Source organism: Carassius carassius, chromosome 28, assembly GCF_963082965.1.
Source record: "Carassius carassius chromosome 28, fCarCar2.1, whole genome shotgun sequence".
NCBI classification, from domain to species: Eukaryota; Metazoa; Chordata; class Actinopteri; order Cypriniformes; family Cyprinidae; genus Carassius; species Carassius carassius.
In genome coordinates, this window is record NC_081782.1 from 3,065,994 (window position 1) to 3,093,674 (window position 27,681).

Sequence of the window (27,681 nt, forward strand, 5' to 3'; positions counted from 1 at the left end):
AATGTAATTGTAGGATGCAAAAATACCACAAAAACATGATCAAAGTGGTCTACACTCCTGGCACGTTCATGAGAGTTCACTGAAGATGTAGCAATGCTTGATGATTCAGATTCAAATCATTTAAATGATTCTGTAGATTCAGTTCATAAAACTGGATGTGTTTCTCAAAAGCATTGTGAGATAAGTTGATCATAGAGACTATTGGTGGGAAAAGATACTACAGTATACTTTGGCTTACGATGCCTTTGGGAAACGCAGTCCTGTCAGAATGATTCTTCATGAATCACAGCATAACTCAACGAACCAGTGATTAGCCATTATCAAGAATAATGACTTTCTTTTCGGCATTTGAATCTATAATATGATATGAATATACAGTAGCACATCATATGGATTACTTTTATGGTGATTTTGTGTTATTTTTTAAGCTTGAAAGCTCTACTCCTGAATTATTGTAATTGCACGGACAAGAGCAACCAGAAGAAAGTCCTCAAAATTGGTATTTTTATGTTGTTGAAGAAAAAGTCATTTTTAATCAAACGAGGGTGAGTAAATGACAGACATTGTAATTTTATTTGGATGAACTATCCTGAACATTTCAATAAGACTCCTAAGATATGAAAGATCAAATCTATAAGCATTATAAAAATCCTCAGGGCAGGTTAGACACCGTTAAAATTGATGAAAGAAACATCATTACATTCTACTTTACATCATTAACTACAGAAAGAAGGAGAGGGAGAGATGTACGAATTACAGCTGGAATAAGTGCTTGGGCCACTCAATGTCAAGTTCTTTTGCAAGCAGAGAGACAAAGACGCATGTGTGAGACAGAGAGAAGAGCGATTCAAGAACCTGAGCGCTGGATCAGTCACAGCTCCAGCCATTTCTGCCACCGTAAATTGGCCAATTCTATTTCTGAGTGTTAATTCTGAGCCGATATTTCTCCATTTGTGAGTGTTTTGATTCAGGTTCAAATCAATCAGTCCCAGTATGTGATCAGTGAGCGAAAGCCTTGATGAGGAAGAGCGCGTCCTGACAGCTTCCATTAACAGACACACACAAATAAAGCGCATGCAGTTAGGCCTCTCTACTTTTAGCCGGGGATCAGGAGAGATCGATATATCCCTCTCTGCTCAGGTTATGACTATTGACGTATCGAGCTCCGCTTTTCCAGCAAAGAGAACTTCAACTCTCGAGTCCAGAGCAGACGGAGCGCCTACATTCAGAGAAAAGAGGTTTTGCATGTCACACTTTCTCACAAAATATGTGCACTTCGTAGTATTTTTGCTTTCGATGACCAGTTTTAGGTCTTGTATTATCCCTTAATCGGCAGAAAAACCACCACAAAGACTTGATTCTTGTTTTACTCTGAGGTAGATCATTTCATCCTTAATCCTGATATCAGGGTGGGAATTATAGCCAGATGTTTTCTGCTACACCTCTGGGTTTTTATTACATTTTAAAAAAGCTTATTTATTTTAAAAACATATCCAATGTTTATTCTTATTTAACTTTTTTTTTTACATTAAATACAGAATTTGAAACATTGTTTCACTCCTTTACATATAGTATTACAAGTTAAGTTATACATTTAAATGCTTCTTTTTGTCATTAAAACCAAAAAACTATTTTGACATTTGACTGCCTTTGTTTTGGTGCATCAAATAAGTGTTTTAAAGTCTTGATACACATACATGCATCATTTTTTATTTTATTTACATTTTATAACTTGGCATCATCAAATTAATAATTAATAATTAATTCCTTTTTTGGCAGTTATGCAGAACTTAACAATATTCTCTTCTTCTCTAAAGCAGTTTCTTTCACTCCGACCCCAGTTTTAGGACACGCCATGATGATTATTCAAACAAGTCACAAGCGATATTTCACATCTTCAGAGCTCAGGTTGGGCCAGAGTTACATCTACTTTCACAAAACACTGATTCAAAGGCAAGTACATTTGCAAAGTAAGTTAAAACTACAGCACATAACATCTTATTACAATTCACGTTATTGAGAGCAAATCAGTATGCAGTAAAAACTGGTTAAAAAAGCATGTTTGTGCTTCTTGTACTATGGTAATGTCGAAGTTTAGCTCCTCTTCTATTAATTTAACAGAGTTTTAATAATTTGCCCTAGTCCTTGATGATACTAAATTAGTGAGCTAGCATTCAGAGTAAATGCATTTGCCTTGTTTCAGTTGCCTGCAGTAAATCTTTAATTTGAAACTACACACCTTACATTACACCGTGCCGTAAAGCAGCTTTCCACTGAATTTGTGTGAATAACCAATCATAATTAATCCAGTGAATAAGGGATCCATTACTCCCAGCTGCTAAATAATTCATGTCCTGCTCTCTGATCTTAGCTTTTGTAATATGTAGTGCATAAAACTATATGCTTTTACCTGTTTTTTTACACTGCTAAAGACACAGACTAAAACAGAGCTGTTCCTTTAGAATAATTAAATTATAAAATTAAAAACATACATTATTAATTGAAAAATATGAGACACTCTTTTTTAAATAGAGTGTCATTTCTGTGCCACTACAATTATTTTAAATAAAATAAAATGAAATGTTAACACATGAATAATAATATAATAATATAAATAAAAATGAATGCATTTTATTTCATTTGAATTGTTTATATGTTATATTTATTATATTTTATTTTGTTTATTTAAAAAATAAAATACAAATATTATAATATCAATAAAACATACATTTGCCCTCTGAAGACAAGCAATGCTTTTAAGAGGTTCCAAAAGAATCAGCTACTGTGGAAATGTAATACTATAATATGATTCAATATTTACTATTAGCATATTGCATGCAAAAGCATTTATTCAGAATAAACACAAATAATTTTGAATGATCTTTAAAGCAAAGGGATGTTTCTTGGCTTACATAGCGTTATCACTGCTCTTTAAACTGGGAAAGGAGTAGATATTTTAACATGGAAAAATTACACACTCCGTCTAAGTGGCTAACCAACTCCAACTTAAGCACTTCATCAGTCCCTCAGCAAGCTCACATTAACTTCTACAGCCTCGATCCATCATTAGATTTACTCAAGAATTGTGATTCTGTTCAGGTAGGGAATGCAGTAAGTCAGGGTTCAGAGTCAGACAGCCGTATCATTGAAGCGCGGCACTAAACGTAATCAGTATTGAGCGGCTGAAGCCGCAGCCTTTCTCAGAGAGCCATCACTGGCCACATCAGCAGATTCCTGCAGCAAGACATCCAGAATGCAAAATGACAAATGCTGATGCACTAAGTGTGCGGTAATAACAGCTGAGAGACTAAAAGCATTAAACACCTCTAAATGCATCATAACACAATACATGCTTCATGTTGAAGTGTATGTTAGAGTATGTGTGCACTTGTTTGACCTCCAAAACTGAAGCCTCTCGCACTATATTAACAGTTTAACCTCTGCCTGATCAGCAAAGTGGTTAGTGCTGCCAAGCCTCACTATTACTAGCACTTAAAGGGGTCATATGATGCGATTTAATTTTTTCCTTTCTCTTTGGAGTGTTACCAGCTCTTGGTGCATGAAGAAGATCTTGCAAAGACTAAAGTCTCAAATCCAAAGAGATATTCTTTATCAAAGTTAAGACTCTGCCACGCCCCTCTAAAACACCTCGTTTAAACACGCCCCACATGTCTACATCACTGTGTGGAAATATTTGTGTAATGATGCCCAAATGTCACTCAAAGAAAGAAAACGTGCATGCATTTAGGAATCTTTAAGATTACTTCCAACAGAACAGCAAGACATTTTATAGATGAACGTTTTGTGAACCTAGGAGAGGAGGTACTTCTGACTTTGCTACCACTATCTGGCGCTTCTGAATCAGCTACTGGAAGTATATTTTGTTATTAGTTTAAGTATTCGCTATTCGTGTGTTTGTGTGAGAAAGAGAGAGAGACTGTCTTAACCGTCTGTGGCTTGTGTACTGCAAACACATACGAGCTTCATCACTGTGTCTGTCACATGACTCTGTTCTTCTTTCGGGCTTGAACTGACGGTAAAACTAAGAACAATATTAACTGCCTTTACATTTATTTTGAAGGATGAAGCTCGCGATTATAGAAAAGGGCATTACATTTCCAACAAGTGCTTGTGGTGTTCAGCCAATCACAATGCACTGTGTCAGTTGGCCAATCAGAGCAGACTGTGCTTGTGGAAGGAGGAACTTTGTAGAAAACGAAGCGTTTGAGAGAGGCGGGGCATAGAGGACATACAATAATGTACAGCATTTGAAAAATAATGTGTTTTTTGAACATTAAAGCATGCCAACATATATCTGTTACACCAAATACACAGAACAATGATCTTTAAAAGAGCATCATATGACCCCTTTAAACCCTTAAACATAAGCACTATAGCAATGTTCTCAATGTTCTAAAAACCTAACAGAACAACATAAACCACACAGCAATATGAACAAGACAGAAAAATAAATTAAATCAATAAACTAAATAATTAAATAAATAAATAAAATACAAAAAAAAATGTCTATAAAATGGCTCGTCTGTTTGAAAAGGGTTGTGAACAACAGATGGGGAAAAACAGTGCTAAAAGCAAATAATAAAATGCAACTAACCATAAAATGTTGCCAAAAACACCATATGTTTTGTTAATATGTTTATTTGTTTGATGTTACTTCAGCTCACATTCATCCATTAATTAACCCTGTAAAGCTCAACGTAATAAAGTAACAGTACTTTTGGACAGATATTATTTTTCTTTTTTCTTTTTTTATTAATTTGATCCATTGTAGGATATGCTTTTATGGCCCATATAGAATGATATAGTGAAAATATGGAGAGAGAGAAAAACAGCTCAGTTTTATTCAAAATGCCTCAGTTCAGCAAGTGTTCATCTTGAAATATTACTAACTATATTAAAGTTATTCTTATGTTTTCTTTATAAAATTTAGTAAAGCTGTTACAGTAAAAAGACACGAAGCTTAAGGTGGACATATGTACTTGATAAAAAAGTGTGTGTGTAACAAGTTATTCAGTACAATTTTGATCATGTTGATCATTTAGAGCCCTTAGAAAGTAGTGCATCAAATAGGCAAATCAAATAGTGTCAAATAACAACAGCTTATGTGACTTTTAAGGCCTTCATCTTCCCCCCCCAAAAAAAAAATATATATATATTTTTTTTTTAAATCAACAAATCTACACAAGTTTAAAGAAATGGCACTTCCAGCATTAAAAACTTAATGAGGGTAAATGTTGATTGTGTGTGTGTGTGTGTGTGTGTATTGTGGAGTGAATTGCCAGGTGTATGATATAATCACAAGTATATTGTTGGTGTAAGCAGGTCCTGGCAACAAACACAAACTGTAATGTTTTGCATGATGAACGGTTGAGTCTACACTTGATGCTCTTTTATAAAATGTGTGTCCTGAAGCGAAACCAGACGAGAGCCACTGATCCAAACAGAGCCGGCTTTAACAGTCATAGAGGTTTTACCATGTGAAATTTGAGAAACAATTGGACAGAAGTGAATTTTGCGAGTGTGGGAGGATGGGGCTGAAATTATGGACTCCCCTTCGATGTGCCACACATAGAAGCTTGAATTTAGTAATCCATAACTGTGCAAAGAGCCTTTATTGCGTAATAAATTCAGATGAGAGCCTTTGGCTTTAGAGATTCTGCCAGCGTTTTCAATTTTCCTTCCGTACCGGTTTCAAACAGACATCATTTCCTTTCTCTCTCTCTCTCTCTCTCTCTCTCTCTCTCTCTCTCTGATATCTGGTCTGTATCTGCTCTGGTAAGAAACGTGAGATTGTTTCCGTTGTCCCACTTTAAGAACGGAGGGCTTTCACACATTAGATCTGTCTAAACATGACTCTGAAATCTCCCCGGTAACAACTCTCTCTCCTTCCATCTTTTCTCTGCTGGGATGAATCGATAAAGGACCACAGGAAAGCTTTGTTTTAAACCTAGAGAGCTGACTGCTGTTGCTTTACAAGGAAACATACTAACCCAGCTTGAACCGAAACTGGAGTTTTTAAAAACCCTGTAGCAAATGGAACCCTCATATATTATTAATAAAATCAACAAAAAAAAAAACAAAAAAAACAAAAAAAAAGATGCATAGCACAGACAAATACTTGGTGAAATAACGTTTTTAATGAATGAAAAGTAATGCATAAAAATTATGTTATTATTTTAAAATATAATATTTTTAATTAGCTAATTAAGTTCTCATTTTAATTTTAGTGTAAGTTGAGGTAAATTTGTTCTGTGCTTGTAAATTTTATTCATTTCTGTTTTGTAATTTCAGTTATTTAAATTAACTGAAAATAAGTTATAATTACTATTATATTATGTAATAATATTTTAAAAAATCTTTTTTATATATTTTAAGTTTTTTAGGTTTAGTTTAATATATAATTTCGTCATGTTTTGTTATTTTTATTATTTTACATTTTTTATTTCCATTCATTTTATTGCGACAATTCGATTTGATGAGTTTTAGTACTTTTAGTATTTCAATTAGTTGCAAAGTTTCTTTTAAGTTAAAGTTCTTAATTTAATATTCATATTTTAATTCATAGATTTATTTATTTAAAGTCCCGAAAATAATTATTAATACAGATAAATGTTATTTATTAAAAAATAAAAATAAAAATAAAATAAAATATGGTGGTTAGTGCTGGTTTGAGGATGGTTGTCTCGTTGCAGTGCATTCTGGGACTGTCTTCACTGAAAATTATTCACTCTGGAATTGGTCCAAAATTAGGCATCTTCAGTTTTCTATATACCTTTTGAAACAGTCATTGCATATGTACTGTAGCATATATATTGTAGCCTATAATGTCATCTAGGTAGGCAGCTCACTAGGGTTTGGGATAGAGATGGAGTGCTTAGTGTCATCTGAACAGCTCAAATACTGCTTCCACCTCTGGAGCGACAGTCAGGGAACCACCTTAATGAAGAATAGATCTTCTGTCACCCATCCTAATAATCATTACAGTGATGTGGCAAACGTCAGCCATCCCTACACAGATGTGTTATGAGGCAAAGCACAGAATTACTGTTTGCCAGATGACATGTTTTAATTGGTTGAACCCCTGAGGAGAGCGAAATGATTGGCTCTTCCCGTCTTACCCAGAGCACAGCTTCACGTCTTTACAGGAACATTATTTTCACACTACATCTCTCACGCATACAGATGCAGGGGAAGCTATTATGTGTGTTTTATGTGTATGATTACTGAGACATAAATGTGGCATAATTTTTAAGGAATTTTTATCCAAAAATATTCTTTAATTTAATTTAATTTAATTTATTTTAATTGTAAAAAAAAATATTTTATTTTAATTTAAATGTTTTTTTAGGTACATGGTTAGAGTTTAGTGTATAGTTATGATTAGATAATCAGATTTCTGAAGGACACAAGACTGGAGTAATGATGCTGAAAATTCAGCTTTGCATCACAGGAATAAACTGCATTTTAAAAGATATTCAAACAGAACACTTATTTTAAACTGAAATAATATTTCACACTATTTCTGTTTTTACTCTATTTTTGACCAAATAAATGCAAACTTTGTGAGCAAAAGAGACTTAAACAAACACGCGCACACATACATGGAATTGAATTATGGGTAATTGAAGTGTCAAGCAGGCAGTTCGAAACATGAATGTGCCATGTGAAATGCAAAAATATTGGTATAATGTTCTGTTGTAACCAGGATGAGAATTATGACAGTCTGACTGTTACATTTATGAACTTTCTGTTCCCTTATTTTTGTTCCCTGTCCCCTTGTTTTGGTTAATTGATTATTCCCCACCTGAATGTGAATGTCAATGTCTATGTTAATGCTGTATCTGTATATGTAATTTAATCTTCTTCGTTTTCGTTAGTAAAATCATCATTTCATCCCGATCCTCCTCTAGCACTTTGTCTTTCATTTAGCACTACACCCCATATCTGTAACAGAATCACGGACCCAACAGTATAGGTTATTTAGCGGCGTTTTTCTTTCTTTTTGTTTTTTATTTTTGTTTTCCTCCCTCTCCCGGAATGGCCATCCCAGCAGTCCGTCTCCTATGCCTGGAGCAACTGGACCGTTCGCTGGAAAACCATACCAGGGACTTTCTCGATCTGGCGTGCCTTACCCACTTCCCTGACCGCTTGCTCTCCAACTTCTTCTACACCGGCCTGAGCGAGTGGTGTAAGGCATGCCTACCAGCGAACGGTCCCCGAGAGGATTTCGCCGCTTTTGTGGAGTGGGTGCTGGAGAAAAATGGATCTTCATTTACCATCAGCACCGCCGAAGAGGATATCTCCAGCCCCACTCCCAACCCAGAGACCAGCCAGCCACCATCAAGCCGCATGGAGCCAGAGCCCACCGCAGCCGCAGAGCCCGAGCCAATGCAGGACCTCGAGAGCGTGACTGACCAGGTGTGTGAGCCGGCAACACCGTGCATTGTGGGAGTCTTAGTGGAGATCGAGGGCGTGGAGGAACACCCTGCCCACACTTCCGTGACTGAGGGTGAGCTGTATGCGGTCTCGGGAAATTATATGGAGCAACTTATGGATCTTATGGACTGGTCTATGGAGGTAATCCCTGAATTTTCTGTTTCTCCGCTGGTTCCGTCCAGTCCTGTTCCCCCTGTATACCCTCTCAGTCTCCCACTCCTACCTCCTCTAGTCAGTTCCTCTGCTCCATCTCCGCTGGTTCTGCCCAGCCCTGAATTTTCAGTTTCTCCGCTGGTTCTGCCCAGCCCTGAGTTTTCTGTTTCTCCGCTGGTTACGCACAGCCCTGAATTTTCTGTTTCTCCGCTGGTTACGCCCAGCCCTGAATTTTCTGTTTCTCCGCTGGTTCCGCCCAGCTCTGAATTTTCTGTTTCTCCGCTGGTTACGCCCAGCCCTGAATTTTCTGTTTCTCCGCTGGTTCCGCCCAGCTCTGAATTTTCTGTTTCTCTGCTGGTTCCGCCCAGCTCTGAATTTCCTGTGTCTCCGCTGGTTCTGCCCAGCTCTGAACTTCCTGTGTCTCCGCTGGTTCCGCCCAGCTCTGAATTTCCTGTATCTCCGCTGGTTCCACCCAGCTCTGAATTTCCTATTTCTCCGCTGGTTCCACCCAGCTCTGAATTTCCTGTGTCTCCTGTGTTCCCTCCCAGCCTCCCTCTCCCACCTCCTCCTAAACCTGCCTGTCCCTTTGCTCCACTTCCGCTGGTTCTGTCCAGCCCTGATCCTCCTGTGTTTCCTCCCATCCTTCCTCTCTCTCCTCCTCCTAGACCAGCCAGTTCCTCGACGTCATCTCTGCTGGTGCCAGTCAGTCCCGCAGCTCACCCTCAGTCCGCACCATCTGGGCGCGATGGTTTGCCGCTGGACTGCCAGTCTCCAGCTCCGCCTTGGCGTGTTAAGGCCCTGTCTCCCTCGTCTCCACCGTGGCCTGGCATCCCACCTGCTCCACCGGGCTCCCTCGTCCCTCCGGCTCCACCTTGGTCAGTTGTCGACCATCCACCGCCTCGGGACTCCATTCCTCTGGTTTCACCTCGCCACTCCATCCCTCCGGCTCTGTCAGACTCCTCCTTCCCACCGTCATCCTCAGTCACTCCGGCTCCACAGCGGTCTTCCAGGACCCCGCCTCCGCCTTGGTCGCCAGAGCTTTCTGCTCCACCTAGGCCCTCCAGATCCTCGACATCACCCTGGCTCTGCGGCTGTGCTGCTCCATCTTGGGCTCCTCACCCACCTGTGCAGTCTCCGCCTGTTGGCCCCCTGGTGTTGTCGGCCCATTCTCCACCATGGCTCCTCCCGCCGTCGACACCACCATGGATCTCCGTCCTGGCTGGTCTCTGGAGGACCATCTGGCTCCTCCTGCTCCGGGCTCCTCCCTGGCTCCTCCCTCCATCCACTCCGCCCTGGTCCCTACCTCCATGCTCCCTCTTCACCTGCTCCTTACCTGCTCCTCGCCCGCCTCCAGAACCCCCACCCTCCCTCCGCTGGTATTACTCTTGCAGTGCGAGGACGCACCTTTCCGGGAGGGGGCGAACTGTTACATTTATGAACTTTCTGTTCCCTTATTTGGTCACCTTCCTCCTTGTTTTGGTTAATTGATTATTCCCCACCTGTCTCCAGTTCCCTCATTACCTTCTGTGTGTTTAAATACCCGTTCTGTTCAGTTCCTCTTCGTCCGTGATTGTCAAAGTTATGTCAAAGCTGTATGTGCATCTGAATGTGAATGTCAATGTCTATGTTAATGCTGTATCTGTATATGTAACTTAATCATCTTCGTTTTCATCAGTAAACTCATCATTTCATCCCGATCCTCCTCTAGCACTTTGTCTTTCGTTTAGCAATACACCCCATATCTGTAACACTGACCAGCTTAATTAACGTTTAAAAGTCATTTTTCCATTCGCACACTGACCACAGAATCTCTCTTCACAACCCCGAGCCACAGCTGCAGTGCTGTAATGATAAGCCAACATATTTATTTTGTTCATAATAATGATCTAAGATCAATAAAATAATATTCTATTTCACTTCTCATACAAAAGCCTCAAATATCATCATACATCATTTATTCCCTCTGGCTGGCAAGAGTGCTAATAAAGCAGGTCAGTCAGTGCTGAGGACTTCGCTCATAATGCCTCTCAACCGAACGGCTCCTCGCAGGGCTTCTTAAAATCTGGAGTCGTGACTGTAGTATTCAGATATACTCCCCGGAGCTTGTGGGGTTTCACAGCCAAACACCTCCAAAACTAAAGCCTGCAACAACATCCAGAGCTCTAAATGACTCACATGAGGACAGACGATACCGCCAGCAAGATCATACTGTAAACGTGTGCCTGAACAACAAAAAATAAATAAACGCCATATGTTTGAGATGATAAACAGAAAATGAGGTCAAAGGGAGAATTTTATCATTTAATACTCTTGCATAGTCCAAGGTGGTTATATTATGGGTTCATGAGAACAGATTTGGAGAAATGTAGCATGGCATTACTGTCTCACTAATTGATCCTCCTCAGTGAATGGGTGCCGTCAGAATGAGAGTCCAAACAGCTGATAAAAACATCACAATAATCCACATCCACACCACTCCAGTCCATCAGTTAATGTCTTGTGAAGAGAAAAGCTGTGTTTGTAAAAAAAAAAAAAAAAAAAATCCATCATTAAGACATTTTTAGCTTCCATAGTATTTTTTCTCCAGTGAAAAAGTCATCTTGTCTGAATCAGGAGAGAAATCTTCACAGATCAAGCACCGTTTACATGCAAAAACAGTCCAAAAAAGCTCTTAGCAAATATGGCTGGATTTTGATGCAAGAGGACAACAGGGGATGAACTTGTGTTAATATATTATTTATAATAATTATTATTAGTGTTAACATGAATTATGGATTCATATTTTGGCCAGAACTGACAGCTTAAAGGTAAAATGTCTTAATGATGGATTAGTTTTATTTTTTTATTTTTTTACAAACATGCAGTTTTTTAGTTCAGAAGATGTTAAATGATGGACTGGAGTGGTGTGTGGATTATTGTGATTTTTTTATCAGCTGTTTGGACTCTCCTTCTGACGGCACCCATTCAATGCAGAGCATCCATCGATGAGCAAGTGATAGAATGCTACATTTCTCCAAATCTGATGAAGAAACAAACTCATCTTGAATGACCTTAATGACCTTACCATTTTTGGGTGAGCTATTCTTTTTTTTTCTTAATTAACGGACATTAGAAAATAACGTTCTTTTTGTAGTAATATTAAAGAGTCTTTATTTCCTTTCATTTCTTATTGTGAATTTGTACAGACATTTTGTAATACACAATACATACAATTTTGAAATAATATTTGATTTAATATAAAATAATTTTAATATAATTAAAAATAGTTGAATACGAAACAAAGTATCTGTTATTATGAGCATGAAGTCAAAACTATCAACAATTTTGTAAACTTTATACTGAATTGCAAAATCCTCATACACAAAAGACTTATAGTGGTGAAAATTACTATAAATCTGTATTTGGTGTCTTGTGAACGTCCATTTTATTACTATTTTTATTTTCCATTATTTCTTTTCAGACGTTGATGTCTGTTTTTACGTAATGTTGTTTACTGGTTTGTTTAAATAACGCTATTTACATGTAAATCAGGTTTGGCTGGGGCTGTCAGGCGCTGGTGAAGGTCAGCCCTGATGACTATCCAATAATAAACCTCCCCAAGGCTCTTGGGTTCCGCCTCACTGATTGATAACCAATCACAGCGTCCGTTCGGCCTCAGAGCGATGGTGTCCAGAGGCCAGACTATATATCAACTCTCTCTCACAGAGAGAAGGCTAAATAGAGAGTGTCTAAATTATTCACACGCTTTCACAATAACATCTCTGCATGTGGATCTACAGTGTGTGAGACTAACACAACTAGGCATTATCAAGCGACATTAGGTAAAAATGTAAATGGTTGAAACATATTTAGCAGCACCAAATCTCACTCAGGCAAATGAATCCATTAGTGAATAACGGACATTATGACTCTCTCAGGGGCCTTGGAGCCAAAACTAGATTCATGAGCCATTCAATATATGCAAGCTAGCAACTATGAAACTGCACATCAAGGACCTTTTGCAGTATGTAGATATTGGCTGTCACTGTAACATGTTAAATGTATTTAAGAATAATTTCAAAAATATACGCAATTATTCAATTACCTCTGACACGTGTATTATACTGTAGATTCTTGATTGCTGAGAACTGTAAAAAATGTAATAAGTTCAACAATATTTACATATTTGTGATCCTGGAGCACAAAAGCAGTCTTAAGTCTCTGGGGTATATTTGTAGCAATAGCCAAAAATACATTGTATGTGTCAAAATGATAGATCTTTCTTTTATGCCAATAATCATTAGGATATTAAGTAAAGATTTTTATTAGTAATATGCATTGCTAAAAATTGAATTTGGACAACTTTAAAGATGATTTTCTCAATATTTCGATTTCTTTGCACCCTCAGATTCCAGATTGTCAAATAGTTGTATCTCTGCCAAATATTGTCCGATCCTAATAAACCATACATCAATGCAAAGCTTATTTATTCATCTTTCAGATGATGTTTAGAAAACTGACACTTAAGGCTGGTTTTGTGTTCCAGGGTCACATATATGATATTTACTGTATGTAAAGTATGAACATTATTAAATTAACTGCATACTTTTTATCATTATATATATTATTTTATAAATTATCTGTACATACATACATGTGCAGTACATTATAATAGAGCATATTTTTATAATAATAATAATAATAAAAATAAAAATGCTTTTTAAGCTTTCAATTAGTCTACAGTAGTAAAAATATGTTTTATGGGATGATAATTAGTTCCACATAGTATATTAGTCTGTTGGTTAGTAATTCCTCAAAACTATGCTCTATGCCCTGAGATCCCAAGTAAATCATGAAAGCACTGGTTCAAATGATGAGGTTATTGGAAGAGAAGCCGCCAGGTAACAGGGACTCTTTGTTTCACATCACTGTATTATTTACACATATCTTTGATTTTTGGAGAACTACAACAAAAGGGTTTCAGGTAATTATGTCCCATGCATTTTAATATGTCTCTGTGGTGACATCAGAGGAGCCCATGAGCCATAAACAAACTAAACCTGATCCAGCTTTATGTGTTATCCTGTAGAAAATCATAAGATTGATTTCAAAATCTTGTATGTGACGAATAAACCTTGAATCTGAAATAAACTCAGAATCACCAAAATCAATAAATACATAGACATTCACATGTACAGTACATAGAGAGAGAGAGCAGCACAATATTTATTGTCTTTTGCCTTAGTTTTATTGCAAACCGAATGGATTCTTGTGGACAAATAAAAGACACTGCACGCCATCCTAAATAAGAATATGACACATAAACATGTGACAAAACAACACGAAATAAAAATCACATCTTAATAAATGTCTCTGGTTTTATTGTGCTCAATTCATCAGTGCTGGAAAAAAATAAACGTCTTCATAATCTTTCATCAGTACATTTTAACGTTTCCACATCTGAAACCAATAAGATGATGTAAACAAGGCCACACTGGTGAATAAAACAATATTAACCAATCATATTAATCGAACAGTTTTGGAGAAATGCAACATTGCATCATTTGCTCATCAATGGATCCTCTGCAAGTGAATGGGTGCCGTTAGTGTCCAAACAGCTGATAAATACATCACAATAATCCACAAGTAAACCACACCACTACAGTCCACCAGTTTACATCTTGAGAAGTGAAAACTTTCATGTTTGTGAGAAATAAGTCAAATATTAAGACATTTTTAAGTCCATAATCCATAATAAAAGTCCATCTCCTCTAGTCCTCTAACACCAAAAGCCACCCAGATATTTGTTTAGAGCTGTTTTGGACATTTGTTTTGTCTTGTAAACAGTGCTTGATCAGTGCAGATTTCTCACCTGATGCAGACGAGACAACTTTTTTCACTGTACAAAGCATATTATGGTTTATTTGTTTTTTAGCCCGAAACATCAGTTTGAAGTAAAAAATTATGGATTTGTTTCTTATAAACAGTTTTCGCTCCATTTTGACGGCACCCATTCACTGCAAAGGATCCATTAGTGAGCAAGTGATGTAATGTTAAATTTCTCCAATTCTGTTCCCATGAAGAAACAGCATCTTGGATGGCCTGATGGTGAACATTTCCTGCAAACTTTCACTTTTGGGTGAACTATTCAGAAATATTTCAGATGTTTACAATGCAATGCTAAAGTCAATTCAATGTCCTTTGATCTTTACTAATGCACGCTGTGTTTGTGTGTACACAGTCTCTGTGCTCTCCACATCTGTCATTAAACATCAGTCATTATGACAGGTGCATCTGACAGGAAGGTGACTTACAAACCATGGGTACCGCCACATCACTACGACGATGCATTCGACAGCCCATAATTCCCATAAGGAAGTGCCAAGCAGTCTGGCAACAGTCCAAGCTGTTTCCCGCTAATTTGTTATTTCTTAAAACCTCCAGACAACTAAATATTTCCTCTCCAGATTCTTGGTAATACAGTGTTTCAGGAGTGATGATAATTATTGAAATTCTTTAACCGAACTGCACCCCAATGGGTTGGATGATAATAAGCAAGGTAATGAATGACAAAAATAAACCTGCTTGTGTTTGTCAGTATGGTTATATCGGGATCCAGAGTCTTCTAGCCAATCAGATCCCACTTGACAACCCACACCGTCATGCAGCGCCTGCTGAAGCAACACGATTTTCATCAGCATAAAAGAAGCGAGACAGAAACTCATTTTACATTTATATTTTTCATTTTATATTATATTTTATATTTACTTTTACAAGAATCACTATAAGTATGGCTCACGCTGAGAGCTACATGTTAAACTTCATTCATTATTGTGGTACAGACATGAATGATGCCTAAAAACTGTGTGGCTTTTTGTGGAAAATTATATTTACTGTACTTTTTACATTTAGAATTAAAGCAAAAGATGAATTATTTTAATAATCATAATTTAATATTTTATTATTATTATTATTATTATTATTATTATTATTATTATTATCAATTCTATTCTATTCTATTAAAATACAAAATAATTAATTCATTTTATTATTATTATTATTATTTTGCTATATGATTTTATTGTACATGATTAAGAATAACCAACACTGTAGCAATGTCAAAACAACTTTTGGTTTTTGTTTTTCTCCAGAAAAAGTTAAATTTCTAGTTAATATATTTGGTTGACATCCATAGGGAACTACAAGGGTCATTAAAGTTATTAAAATATTTTTATATCCATATACTGTAGCTAGTTACATGAATAATATGTTCAGCAGGCATATAAAGGAAACCTAATTGGCACCTAGAATTATTAATTTTCTTAATGTAAGTAGTTACAATGGGACAGTGCACTCCATGTATCTGAGCCTGCATTTCCAGACTTATAAACAGCCTAAAAGGTTAAAACGGACCCCAAAAAGCAGTTTGTTAAAGCAAAGTTGGAGTAAACGAGCTTCTCTGACAGCGAGTGCCATTAGGAAAGGATAAAGTAGAATATCTCCTCTTCCGAGGCCAATCATTTGTTTCATTTCAGCAAGTACAAACGAGGAACAGAGAGCAGAAATGGAATAAGAGGGAATAAAATAATAAGTGGACCGGCAAGTACAGCAAAGCCAAAGACGGATGGAGAATTGCGGGACATTAGGATGCTGAAGCACATCTGCAGCCGCTGGAGTTTATCAGCTACTAGAGAGGGTTTCTCTGAGGAGAGAGCGTGTCATTCCTCTGCACACTGGAGTCATAAACAAGAGCGGCCCGGGACAGTGTGCTGTCAGTCCAAACACATCATTTATTTGCTGTGCCGGTGTGAACGCAACACTGAAATGTTATTTGACTTCACTGTCACAGTCAAGGAGCCCAAGACTCCCTCAGTGAACTAACAAGAACATGAGCAAACTGAACAAAAAACACCCCAAACACTGCTGAAGTGGAAGAAAAACATGCACACGTTCATTGATTTAAGCCACTTTAATACTGACCACAAATCAGCTGTAATTACTTTGCCTCCGTTCTAGCTGTCAGACAAAACTCTCTCTATAATTAGCTCTGAAGAGTATTAGAAATCATCTTCAAAACACACCACACTTTAATGTCTGGTGGTGTAAACATATTTGTGTGTGTACCTGGTATTCATCTCGTTATGGGAACCAAATGTCCCTACAAGTATAGTAATACCAGTAAATTTGGACCTTTTGGGGACATTTTTTTTGGTCCCCATGAGAAAACAAGGTTATAAATCACACAGAATGGAGTGCACTGAAATCTGAAATGTTTTCTGTGAGGGATAGGTTTATGTGTAGGGCGATAGAAAATACAGTTTGTACAGTATAAACAACATTATGCCTATGGAGTGTCCTCCCAAAAAAAGAGAAACCAGTGTGTGTGTGTGTTCATACATAATATTATGAATTATTAAATTGAAGTCTTCATATACGGTTGTCAATATTGTTTATAATTGAGTTATGTTTTACAAGAAAATACAATTTTATTGTTTCTGCATCACAATTTCATGTTTAGTTCAATGTGTTACTTGCTTTCTTTGTAACAGCTGTAAAATTTACTAGTTTCTCTAATAAATTCAATTTGTTCTATACATATTTGTTCTGTATATCTGACTAGCCTCTTTGTTTTAAGATGTTTGTGTATTTATAATATACTTCCAATATACAAAAATCTAATAATAAATATATCTACTGTACATACATAAAACTAATATAGACAGACAGATAGACAGAGAGAAAGACAGATAGACATGTATATAGATAGATAGAAGATTAAACACTGAGAGAGTTGACAGTTCACTGAACTCCTGGACACCATCAGAAACCATCTGCTGTCACCGCGCCAAACTCACATCAAACCTGACAGCAAATCAGCACAGTACATGTGATTGGTCGAGATGTAACAGAAGTGTTTGTTAACTGTTGTTCACCAAGACTGCCTTTATTTGATTAAAAATACAGTACAACCGTAATATGGTGAAATACTATTACAAATAACAGTTTTCTATTTGAATATGTTAAAATGTAAATTATTCCTGTGAATTTTCAGCATCATTACTCTAGTCTTCAGTGTCACATGATCTTCAGAAATCATTCTAACATGATGATTTGCTGCTCAAGAAACATTTCTGATTATCATCACTGCTTAAAATAGTTGTGCCGCTCAGTATTTTTGTGGAAATACAATTACAGATCAATTCATTCAGGATCTTTGAGGAATAGAAAGATTTAAAAAAAAAACATTTATTTTAAGTAGAAATCTATTGCAACATTATAAATGTCTTTCCTGCCAACAGTATTTGGAAGTACATCTGTCAATGTAATGCACATACTGTATGCATCTATACCATTGTGCATATGGACATCTGACTGCTAAGTAGTGACTGTGTTTTTTTCAGCAATCTTAATTTACAGAGAAAAAAAGGTCAGGGAAAAATGTGTAGATGAAAAAATCTCCATACAAGTTCTTTGTGTATTTTTCTTTTTTCTACATTACTCATGCACTGGGACGGTTTGCAGCCGAGTGTGAAGCGGCTGGGATGAGAATCAGCACCTCCAAATCCGAGGCCATGGTCCTCAGTCGGAAAAGGGTGGCTTGCCCACTTCAGGTTGGTGGAGAGTTCCTGCCTCAAGTGGAGGAGTTTAAGTATCTTGGGGTCTTGTTCACGAGTGAGGGAAGGATGGAACGGGAGATTGACAGACGGATCGGTGCAGCTTCTGCAGTAATGCGGTCGATGTACCGGTCTGTCGTGGTGAAGAAAGAGCTGAGCCGCAAGGCAAAGCTCTCGATTTACCGGTCAATCTACGGTCCTACTCTCACCTATGGTCATGAGCTTTGGGTCATGACCGAAAGGACAAGATCCCGGATACAGGTGGCCGAAATGAGCTTTCTCCGCAGGGTGGCTGGGCGATCCCTTAGAGATAGGGTGAGAAGCTCAGTCACCCGGGAGGAGCTCAGAGTAGAGCCGCTGCTCCTCCACATCGAGAGGGGTCAGCTGAGGTGGCTCGGGCATCTGTTCGGATGCCTCCTGGACGCCTTCCCGGGAAGGTGTTCCGGGCGCGTCCCACTGGGAGGAGACCCCGGGGAAGACCTAGGACACGCTGGAGAGACTATGTCTCCCGGCTGGCCTGGGAACGCCTCGGTGTCCCCCCAGAAGAGCTGGAGGAAGTGTCTAGGGAGAGGGAAGTCTGGGGTTCTCTGCTTAGACTGCTGCCCCCGCGACCCGGCCCCGGATAAGCGGAAGAAGATGGATGGATGGATGGATGGACTTGGCACTTTTTGTTAGAAAATGTTTGTTTACTATTTATTCAAGGTTTTTTTAAGGTATCTAATATTTCGATACTTAATTTCCACGATATAAATATTCTTAAAAACTACATTTGGAAGTGTGTAGGCCCTCTTTCATTATTATGCTGTTACTTTATGATTATATATTCAGTGGCATAAAATGGTCTTTAAAATGGCAATAATATTGCTTATCGCAAATATTTCTGGGGCAATATATCGCACAACAAAAAGTTGTTATCGTGACAGGCCTAATTCTGTATATAGACACACACACACACACACACACACACACACACACAACCTACTGTATGTTGTCTTCAAGGAGAAAATAAATATGACCTCTATAATGATTTACTCATTGGTGAGAGTCTCCGAGCCCCCAGTGTCCTCCGTCTTCAGGCAGAATCACACCGACAGATTAAAAGCAGTGAAGAAATGAAGGAGCCGTTATCTGGTTTGAGTCTGGCGGTCAGTTATCAGATGACTGGAGCACAGCTGCGCTGAGACGCACTACAGGCCATTTACAAATCACATTTTTGCACCCTTAAAGAGCACAGCAGGAAATTAAAGCCGACAACTTAATTCCTTTCACAAACTGTGCTCGCTTTGAGGAGGAAACGTTCCTTGTGTATTTAGATTTTATTTACTAGTATGGAACGTTAAACGAATCTGAATTAAAGACAAAAAATGCAATAAAAAAACTTGAATTTTGCTGTCATTTAGATTGAAAATAAAGTGACAATAACCAAAATATTATGATTGACAGTTTAAGATTTAAAATCATATGAACATATGAATATTGAAGCTACTGTCACTTTATTTTGAATATGAAAATATTAGAAATTCCCGTTTATAGTTTTTTTTTTTTTTGCATTAAATCACCATTTTTATCAGTTTTATCTGTTTCATAGATAGGGTTATTTATTTTGTTATTTATTTAGTTATTTTGTTTGAAACATTTACATTTACATTTATTCATTTAGCTGACACTTAATTTCTTAATTTCCTTAAGATTCAAACATGAAGTATGTTGCAATTTAAATCAAAAATAAGAAAGTAGAACAAAAATGAGTTGAAATTCAAAGAATGTTTTATGAGGCCAATTTGCATTAAAAAGAAATAGTATGGAACTCAAAATGCATAAAAATGGCAATATGGAATGCAAAATATGTCCCGCAACAATCCATCCCCATTAATAATGAATTCTGTAGCTGCATCAAGATATTTGGATTCAGAATAAAATTACAACGATTTGTTTATTATAAAATATTGCTGGCTTTTAGTTAAAACATGATATAATGTACTACAGAACAAACCAAACATGCACACATGAGCCAATAACGTCCTGCACCTATCAGAGCAGGTGATGCTCACATTACAATAGAAACCAACCTATAATGCATAACAATCTCTCTATCTCTCTCAGATACACACACACACACACACACACACTAATGTAATGCTGTTATGTGATCACTCTTGATGGAGGCATTCAGGATGTGTTTTACAGAAACACCTGTGTGCGGTTGTGTGTGTAAATGTGGGAATGTGTTTGCTAACAGTCTCAACACCATTTCACAACATAAAGTCAGCATGAAATGCATTTGACGTCCATCATGTGACTTATTTCCAAATCACTCAGGAGATTTATATTCAACAAAGAAAATAATTTAGGTGAGACTCGATTTTGACCATCAGGAATTCAATCAATCATAAAAAGTAGGCTATGATAGCTGTGATAGTATTTACACTCTTCCATGTGGCATTGGTTACTTACACAGAAACATTTCAGTGTTAGAAAAACTTTTAGTTACTTTTTGTAAAATTTTTGAAAAATTACTTTTTGTGTTTATATTGTGTTCTATACTGATGCATAGACTTGGGACAGCAGGAAGTAAATGGGGGGAATTTCATGTTTTATTTAGAGTTTATTTGTCACATACTGATATATAAAATCATGCGCTGTGCAACAATGAACGCAGAAATAAATATAGAAATATATGAGAATACATATAAGTCTGTAAGCATTTAGTGATTTTGGTGGTTCTGAGTTTATTTTGCCATCAGTCATATGGTTTTCTACAGGATAACACACAAAGCTGGATCAGGTTCAGTGTGTTTATGTCTCATGGGCTGCTCTAATGTCACCGCAGAGACACATTAAAATTCATGAGACATGATTAACTAAAACCCGTTGTTTGTAGTGCTAGATACAGTATATACTGTATGTTTGGGAGTAATATAAATTAAAGGGATAGTTCACCCAAAAATGAGAATGATTTCATTAATGACTCACCCTCATGTCGTTCCAAACACGTGAGACCTCCGTTCATCTTTGGAACAGGGTTTAAGATATTTTAGATTTAGTCCAAGAGCTCTCAGTCCCTCTATGGGCTCGGTGCACAAGATGGCGCCGGTGAGCTTCAGCGACGCGAGTGTGTGCATACTTACTTCCGGTCTTGCGACGCTCGCATTGACTGTAAGGGAAACTTACATACGAAACTTGGCTAGATGTATATAATTAATGATTTTCAAATTTAACAGGATAGTGGTATATCAAAAACATGGGGAAACATCCTCCCTACATTTTTGTGTACCTCTGTGGAAATTCATCAAGATACAACGCGGAGATTGCTTTATTCTTCTGTTGATTATGCGGATCAGCGTCAGGTCCACGGGGATTTCTTCTTTCAAACACAAACCACTCAAATATGCAATACTTTTCATTTTTGAAGAGCTGGTTTTTTTCTGACTGTTATGTAAGATCAATGTTTCAGACTGTCAAACAAGACGCACAGAGATTTCTGATAAAGCATGTTTTATTAACTTTGTTTGATAACATAATTTATAACTAACTGTACAATTAAACGTAATATAATTATGGTAGGTTTGCATTCATGTGTGTTTTTATCTATGTTTATTTGTTTTGTGAAAGATCTGCAGCATAAATCATTATCTGTCTATGAGCAGCGCATGTATATTGTTATTCTTTTGCATTAATTATCAGATTAATCAGATATTAAAATTAGTCATGTATTTTTTACTGTGTAAAATAATAAAATATGTTGTGAAAATAACGATGAAACGATGAGAACGAGTCAGTCTTTTGTTCGTTATCTGGCTCGGCTCTGTGTTCATCTTCAGTTCTCTCTTCACAGCAGTTCAGTCAGTGTACTGTTTGAGTAAATGAATTACTCCGGGATATTGGTTTGTTTGAACTCAGAGGGAGTGTCAGCCACATTAAAAAAGTGAACAGCTTAAGTCATCTGTGGATTAATGCGTATTGGAGACGCGAACTGTTTCAAACAATTCAGTTCGATTCGTAAACTAGTTCAAGAAGATCCGGTTACACCGAATGATTCGTTCGCGATCCTGATATCACTAAACTGTGGTGAACGTGCTCACAACAGACCCGGAAGAGAAGACAATGCTGAATAAAGTCGTAGTTTTTGCTATTTTTGGACCAAAATGTATTTTCGATGCTTCAACAAATTCTAACTGACCCTCTGATGTCACATGGACTACTTTGATGATGTTTTTCTTACCTTTCTGGACATGGACAGTAGACCGTACACACAGCTTCAATGGAGGAACTGAGAGCTCTCGGACTAAATCTAAAATATCTTAAACTGTGTTCAGAAGATAAACGGAGGTCTCACGGGTTTGGAACGACATGAGGGTGAGTTATTAATGACATAATTTTCATTTTTGGGTGAACTATCCCTTTAAGACTCACAGAGACATGCAAATGAGTGCTTTGCTGAATGCTGTGAACTAGATTGTGTGTGTGTTGAACTGGCCCATACACATACATACAAAGTACTGCTGTCCCTCTGAAAAGGCTTTTCTTTATAGCTAACTGTATAAATGTGTGTTGATACAATAGCATGCAAGTGAGTTGTTAACAATCTTGACACAGATTCACATGTTGTCTCCATAACCTAAAGTCAGCATAAATTTGCATCACAACTCATTTAACTTAATGTATAATATGATGCATTTCCAACAATATAGGCAGGCATATTGCTGAAAAAAGTAAAATATTATAAATAAAATTATAAAATAAAAATTATAAAAAAGTATAAAAATAAAAAATATACATATATTATGTGTGTGTGTTTAAAATATTTGAAGTTTAATTAAATCAAAATTAAAATATTAAATACAGTATATATATATATATATATATATATATATATATATATATATATATGTATGATGTATATGTAAGATGACACTGGTCAAGTCAGCTATAAAGAAAAGCCTTTTCAGAGGGACAGCAGTACTTTGTATGTATGTGTATGGGCCAGTTCAACACACACACACACACACACACTTTTATTCTTTCAGTGCTTGTTGTAACTGCAGCAGCCTCAGAACCAGCACTGAATACTGATTTCAGCTATTTGTCTCTCTGCCGTCTTTGACAGATTAATGCCTTCATTTTTCCGGTGACATGAAAAACAACATGAATTTTCAAAGACTACAAACTCATCTAACAGATAAACAAAACCAAACACAAGTAAACGACTACAGTAATGAGATATTAACATTTTATGAAGAAACGAAACAAGTGGCTGCCAGTCTAGTGCTATGCTCTCTGATTCTGATCTTGGGTCCCTCAATGTAAGTTCTCACTTTCACTCTCTCCCTCCATCCATCTCTCCCTCCCGATGGGGCATTTTGTAATTAAAACCCGTTCCGGATACACCCCCGCTTGGCAGTTCGTGCGTCTCTTCCACCCCCGTGTCTCATTAAACCTGTGGATCAGAGCGCAGCCTTCACTCCTCTGTCCAACACCTAATTCAGACCGGCCAAAGACACATAAAACCCACAAGAGTGATGGAAACACAATGAAACAGTATTTACAAATGAAAATCTATTGTCTGAGCTGCATTCAAATCTGCAACAGCAAACTGACCAGAAATCATTCACTTTCAGCTAGAGTGGCCTTAATGACAGCAGACAAAGCAATGTGGGTGTGAACAGCAATGCGGCAAAGTTCAAGCTTCTTTATGCAAATGAGCAGTGATGCGAGCCGATGTATTGCACTGCACTATCCTTTTAAGCTGTACACTAAGTATATACTATTCATTGTTAAATGTGTTATACAAACAATTTGAATGTAATATTTCTATTGCTTTATTCATGGTTAGCCCACCATCAACAAAATTATGCTATATTAAAGCATAATAAAGGATAAATTTGGTCTTTGCAGTGAATATGTCCATAGTTTTGATTTTTAACAACTAAATTTGTGGTAAAATTCTAAAAACCTCTTATGTGTATAAGTTATGTTCCAAATTTGAAGTTGATATCACAAAAATTAAGGTTCCTGCTACACCAAAAATAGCCAACGGGTGACACCCAAACTTCATTGATTTTTTTTAATGCATTTTCCTTTCACAAGTTTGTAGATTTCTGGAATCAATATTACTTCTTTACAAAAAAAACACCAAATATTGACCTTGAGGCTCAGACAATATGTTTCCAACTGGCCAAGATTAGAAAACGTTTTTAATTATTAAATGTTGCAGTGACTTATTTCAAAAGCATTTAAAATATCTTACCGACCCCAAACTTTTTAATGTTAGTGCATATGGTTTTGTAGCTTTGTGCTGCATTTTTGTCTCGGTGTGGACAGAAGAATTAGGCTACATGATGCTGGACACTTGTCACCGATTGTATTGTACAATGCAAGCGAGTGGCTCAATAAAACAAAAGTAGAGCGCTGCACAATCACATTGCAGAAAGCCTCTAGGAGGTGTTCTAGTTTAGTTGTGTTGCATTGGGCTTCTCAGCCCTAACAGCTCGATATTTGCTCAAAAATGAATGAGGTAAACACTGCGTGTTCAGGGCGAATTGGGTTTAGTGAGGTTTAAAAACAGCATGTGCTTCTGAAAGGAAAGCAGGGGGTGACAGTGAATGTCCCTGAATGTATTTCCCAAACTGTGTAGAGCTGGAGAGAGGATTAGATGTGAACGGAGCTTCAGTGTGTGTGTGTGTGTGTGTGTGTCTGTGTGTATGTGTGTGTGCAGACGACGGTTTATTGTATTTATGCCTGCAGTGTGTCATGTAATCTGGATGGAACTGAAGCACTATGAATAGTATTTACATAATGAAATGCATATGTGTATGTGCAAATGCTCATCCAACTACTGAAATGTTCTCCTTAACCCTGTAAAGCCTGACATAATACTTTTTTGAGCTTTACAAAAAATATGAAGAAGAAAAAATCCCAAAAGGTGTTTGTTTGTTTGCTTTTTGGCTCATATACTGTAGTTTGATATAGAGACAATATGGAGTGAAAAAAACCTGAGGACAGAAATGCAATTTGGTGCAGATGCTGATATTGATATGGACAACAAGTAAATTAAATTCAGATGTTTTCTGATGTAAATCAATGAGATCTTTATAACAGTGAAACAGATACTTACATAAATTGATATGAATTGTTGTCACTCTGTATCTCCAATAATATGTCTTGGAATGCTTTTTAAAAATATTTTTATATTTATATTTAAATGCTTAGTTTTATTATTGTAACATATAATGCAATGCATGCCACGATGATTGAGAGATCCAGTAAGTGTTCCTCTTGAAATAGTACAGCAATATAAACATTATTTTTTATAAAAATCAGTAAAGATTTCACAGCAGAGAGACACGTGAGCCTTGAGCTGAAGGTGGATGTTTTGTACAATTACACTAAAAGGCCTTTTACTTGCTAAAAACAAAAGTGTAAACTATCAATCAGACAACAGAAAGCATGTAGTAGAATGTTTTGATCATGCTGATCATTTTGAAACCTTAAAAATGTGTCTACCAAATATGATACTGTACAATCTCAGAAATAAAGGTGCAAAAGCTGTCAATGGGATGGTACCCCTTTAAAAAAAATTAACTAAATGGCACCTTTAAAGTACTAAAATATATCATTTAGGTACTAATGTACCTTCAAGGTACTTATATGCACAATCTGGGGATAAATAAGGAACATGTGTAGCTTTTAAAAAGGTACAAGCCCAGTAAAAACTTTTGTACATTTTCTAAAAGAGTGTAGGCTGAAAAAATTTCACCAAAGCAATTTATAAACTGGCATGAAGTCAATATAGCCTACCCATAGCATGTTAAAAACCAAAAGGGGATTCAATACAGTCCCCAGTTCATGCATTTTCTATAACACTCAGAACAGGCCTAAAAGATGGACAACTGCACAGTGCCAATTGTGTTTAACACAAATTCTGGGTCAGGTTTGCTCTTTCACTTGATTTGCAAGCTGTAATTCCTTTAGTGAGCCAACGAGTAATCAACAGTGGCAGTGTGCAAACCCCCCTGTGTGTGTTGAGAAATGAGATCAGGAAAGTCACCGGTGGACGTGAAATGTCGTGTGTGACAGCGTGATAGCGGATGATTGATGCTTTTCTGCTTCAGCTGCACGTGATGAGTGTGTGTTTCACAGGAGAAGCCGGGAATATTTCATGCTCAAGGTTACTGGATGGATGTTAAATGACAGACTGATGCATTATAAATATCAGAGGTTTGTGTTACACTATTCACTAGTAGGTCAGTTATAATTATCTATGTCAAGGAGAGAGCTGTCCGTTAGCATGCTATCAATCACCTCAAAATATACAGTTTGCACATACCTGTTTCTAAAAAGATTCAGCTTTTTTTATAATGATTACATTTTCTTTCCATGTCAGATGCAATGCCTGCAGAACTTGAAACACCAACTGTTATTTTACCCTGAAAGTTGGCAGAAAGTCTAAATCCATAATGAGTGCTGGCTGTTCAGTGTTCACCAGGCAGCACACCCAGAAAATTAGGTCTAGTTACCGTATTCAGTGAAGGTCAAAATAAATGGAGGAGAAGCCTCGTTACCGCAATCACTATTACAGCACAATCACACACAATCCTGGGCTTCGTTTCTCAGAGGAAAATCTCGGTTAACCGAAAAAAATGCTGAGTAGACTAAGGTGATCTGCAAGTTTTACATAGTCAAGCAAAATATATTTATTATATTATATTATATTATATTATATTATATTATATTATATTATATTATATTATATTATATTATATTATATTATATTATATTATATTATATTATATTATATTATATTATATTATATTATATTATATTATAACCTTTCCATAATTCAAATATCATAATTATTGAAACCATATATATATATATATTAGAGGTGGGCATAGATTAATTTTTTTAATCTTGATTAATCTAGATTAAAATGGAACATTCGAATTCTGCCGAAGGCATTCAGAATATGTGTGTTACCCAAATAAAATTGACAAACAGTAAGTCTTTGAGAAGGGGTTTATCAAGCTAGGTGGTGCATTAGAAAAGGGGCTCATCTCCTGTTTCCAAAATGCATCACAAAGTGCTCGAAAAAGCTGTAAACTAATTCCACATTGCACAAGGTGCAAACAACCTTACGTTGGTTTCACAAATACTCCGTCTGCAGTGCGTATGCGTTGCAAATTTTTTTACGCATCCATGTTAACGGATTACAGTTGTGGTCCAGGAGCATTGCGTCTGCAGCAGTGCAGCGATCGTTTACGTACCGAGTAGCGAACTGCAAACGCGTCCTGTGTGAAAGCACATCGAGTCCATGCTGCACCACATACGTAACGCACATGGACTGCAGACGCACTGCAGACGGAGTATGTGTGAAACAGGCGTGAGCAGCGCCGTAGCTGGGGTCAGCGGGGACCCGGTGAAGGTTGTACCAGTGGGCCCTGTTTGAAACTGTTTAATGTTTGTTTATTTTTATTTATTT

The 27,681-nt window shown here is 37.0% G+C and overlaps 2 protein-coding genes across 3 annotated transcripts in view; one reads left to right on the top strand and one right to left on the bottom strand.

Annotated features, from left to right (window-relative positions):
- The window catches only part of LOC132107716 (sodium/calcium exchanger 2-like), a 102,434-nt gene that overhangs the window by 40,657 nt on the left and 34,096 nt on the right, over nucleotides 1–27,681 (bottom strand). The gene's annotated exons all lie outside the window — the stretch shown is intronic.
- LOC132107724 (phenylalanine--tRNA ligase beta subunit-like) overlaps nucleotides 186–27,681 on the top strand; it is a 297,726-nt gene continuing 270,230 nt past the window's right edge. Inside the window, exon 1 of the mRNA XM_059513887.1 lies at nucleotides 186–196. The gene's annotated coding sequence lies outside the window, so the exon portion shown is untranslated. The remainder of the gene's footprint in view (nucleotides 197–27,681) is intronic.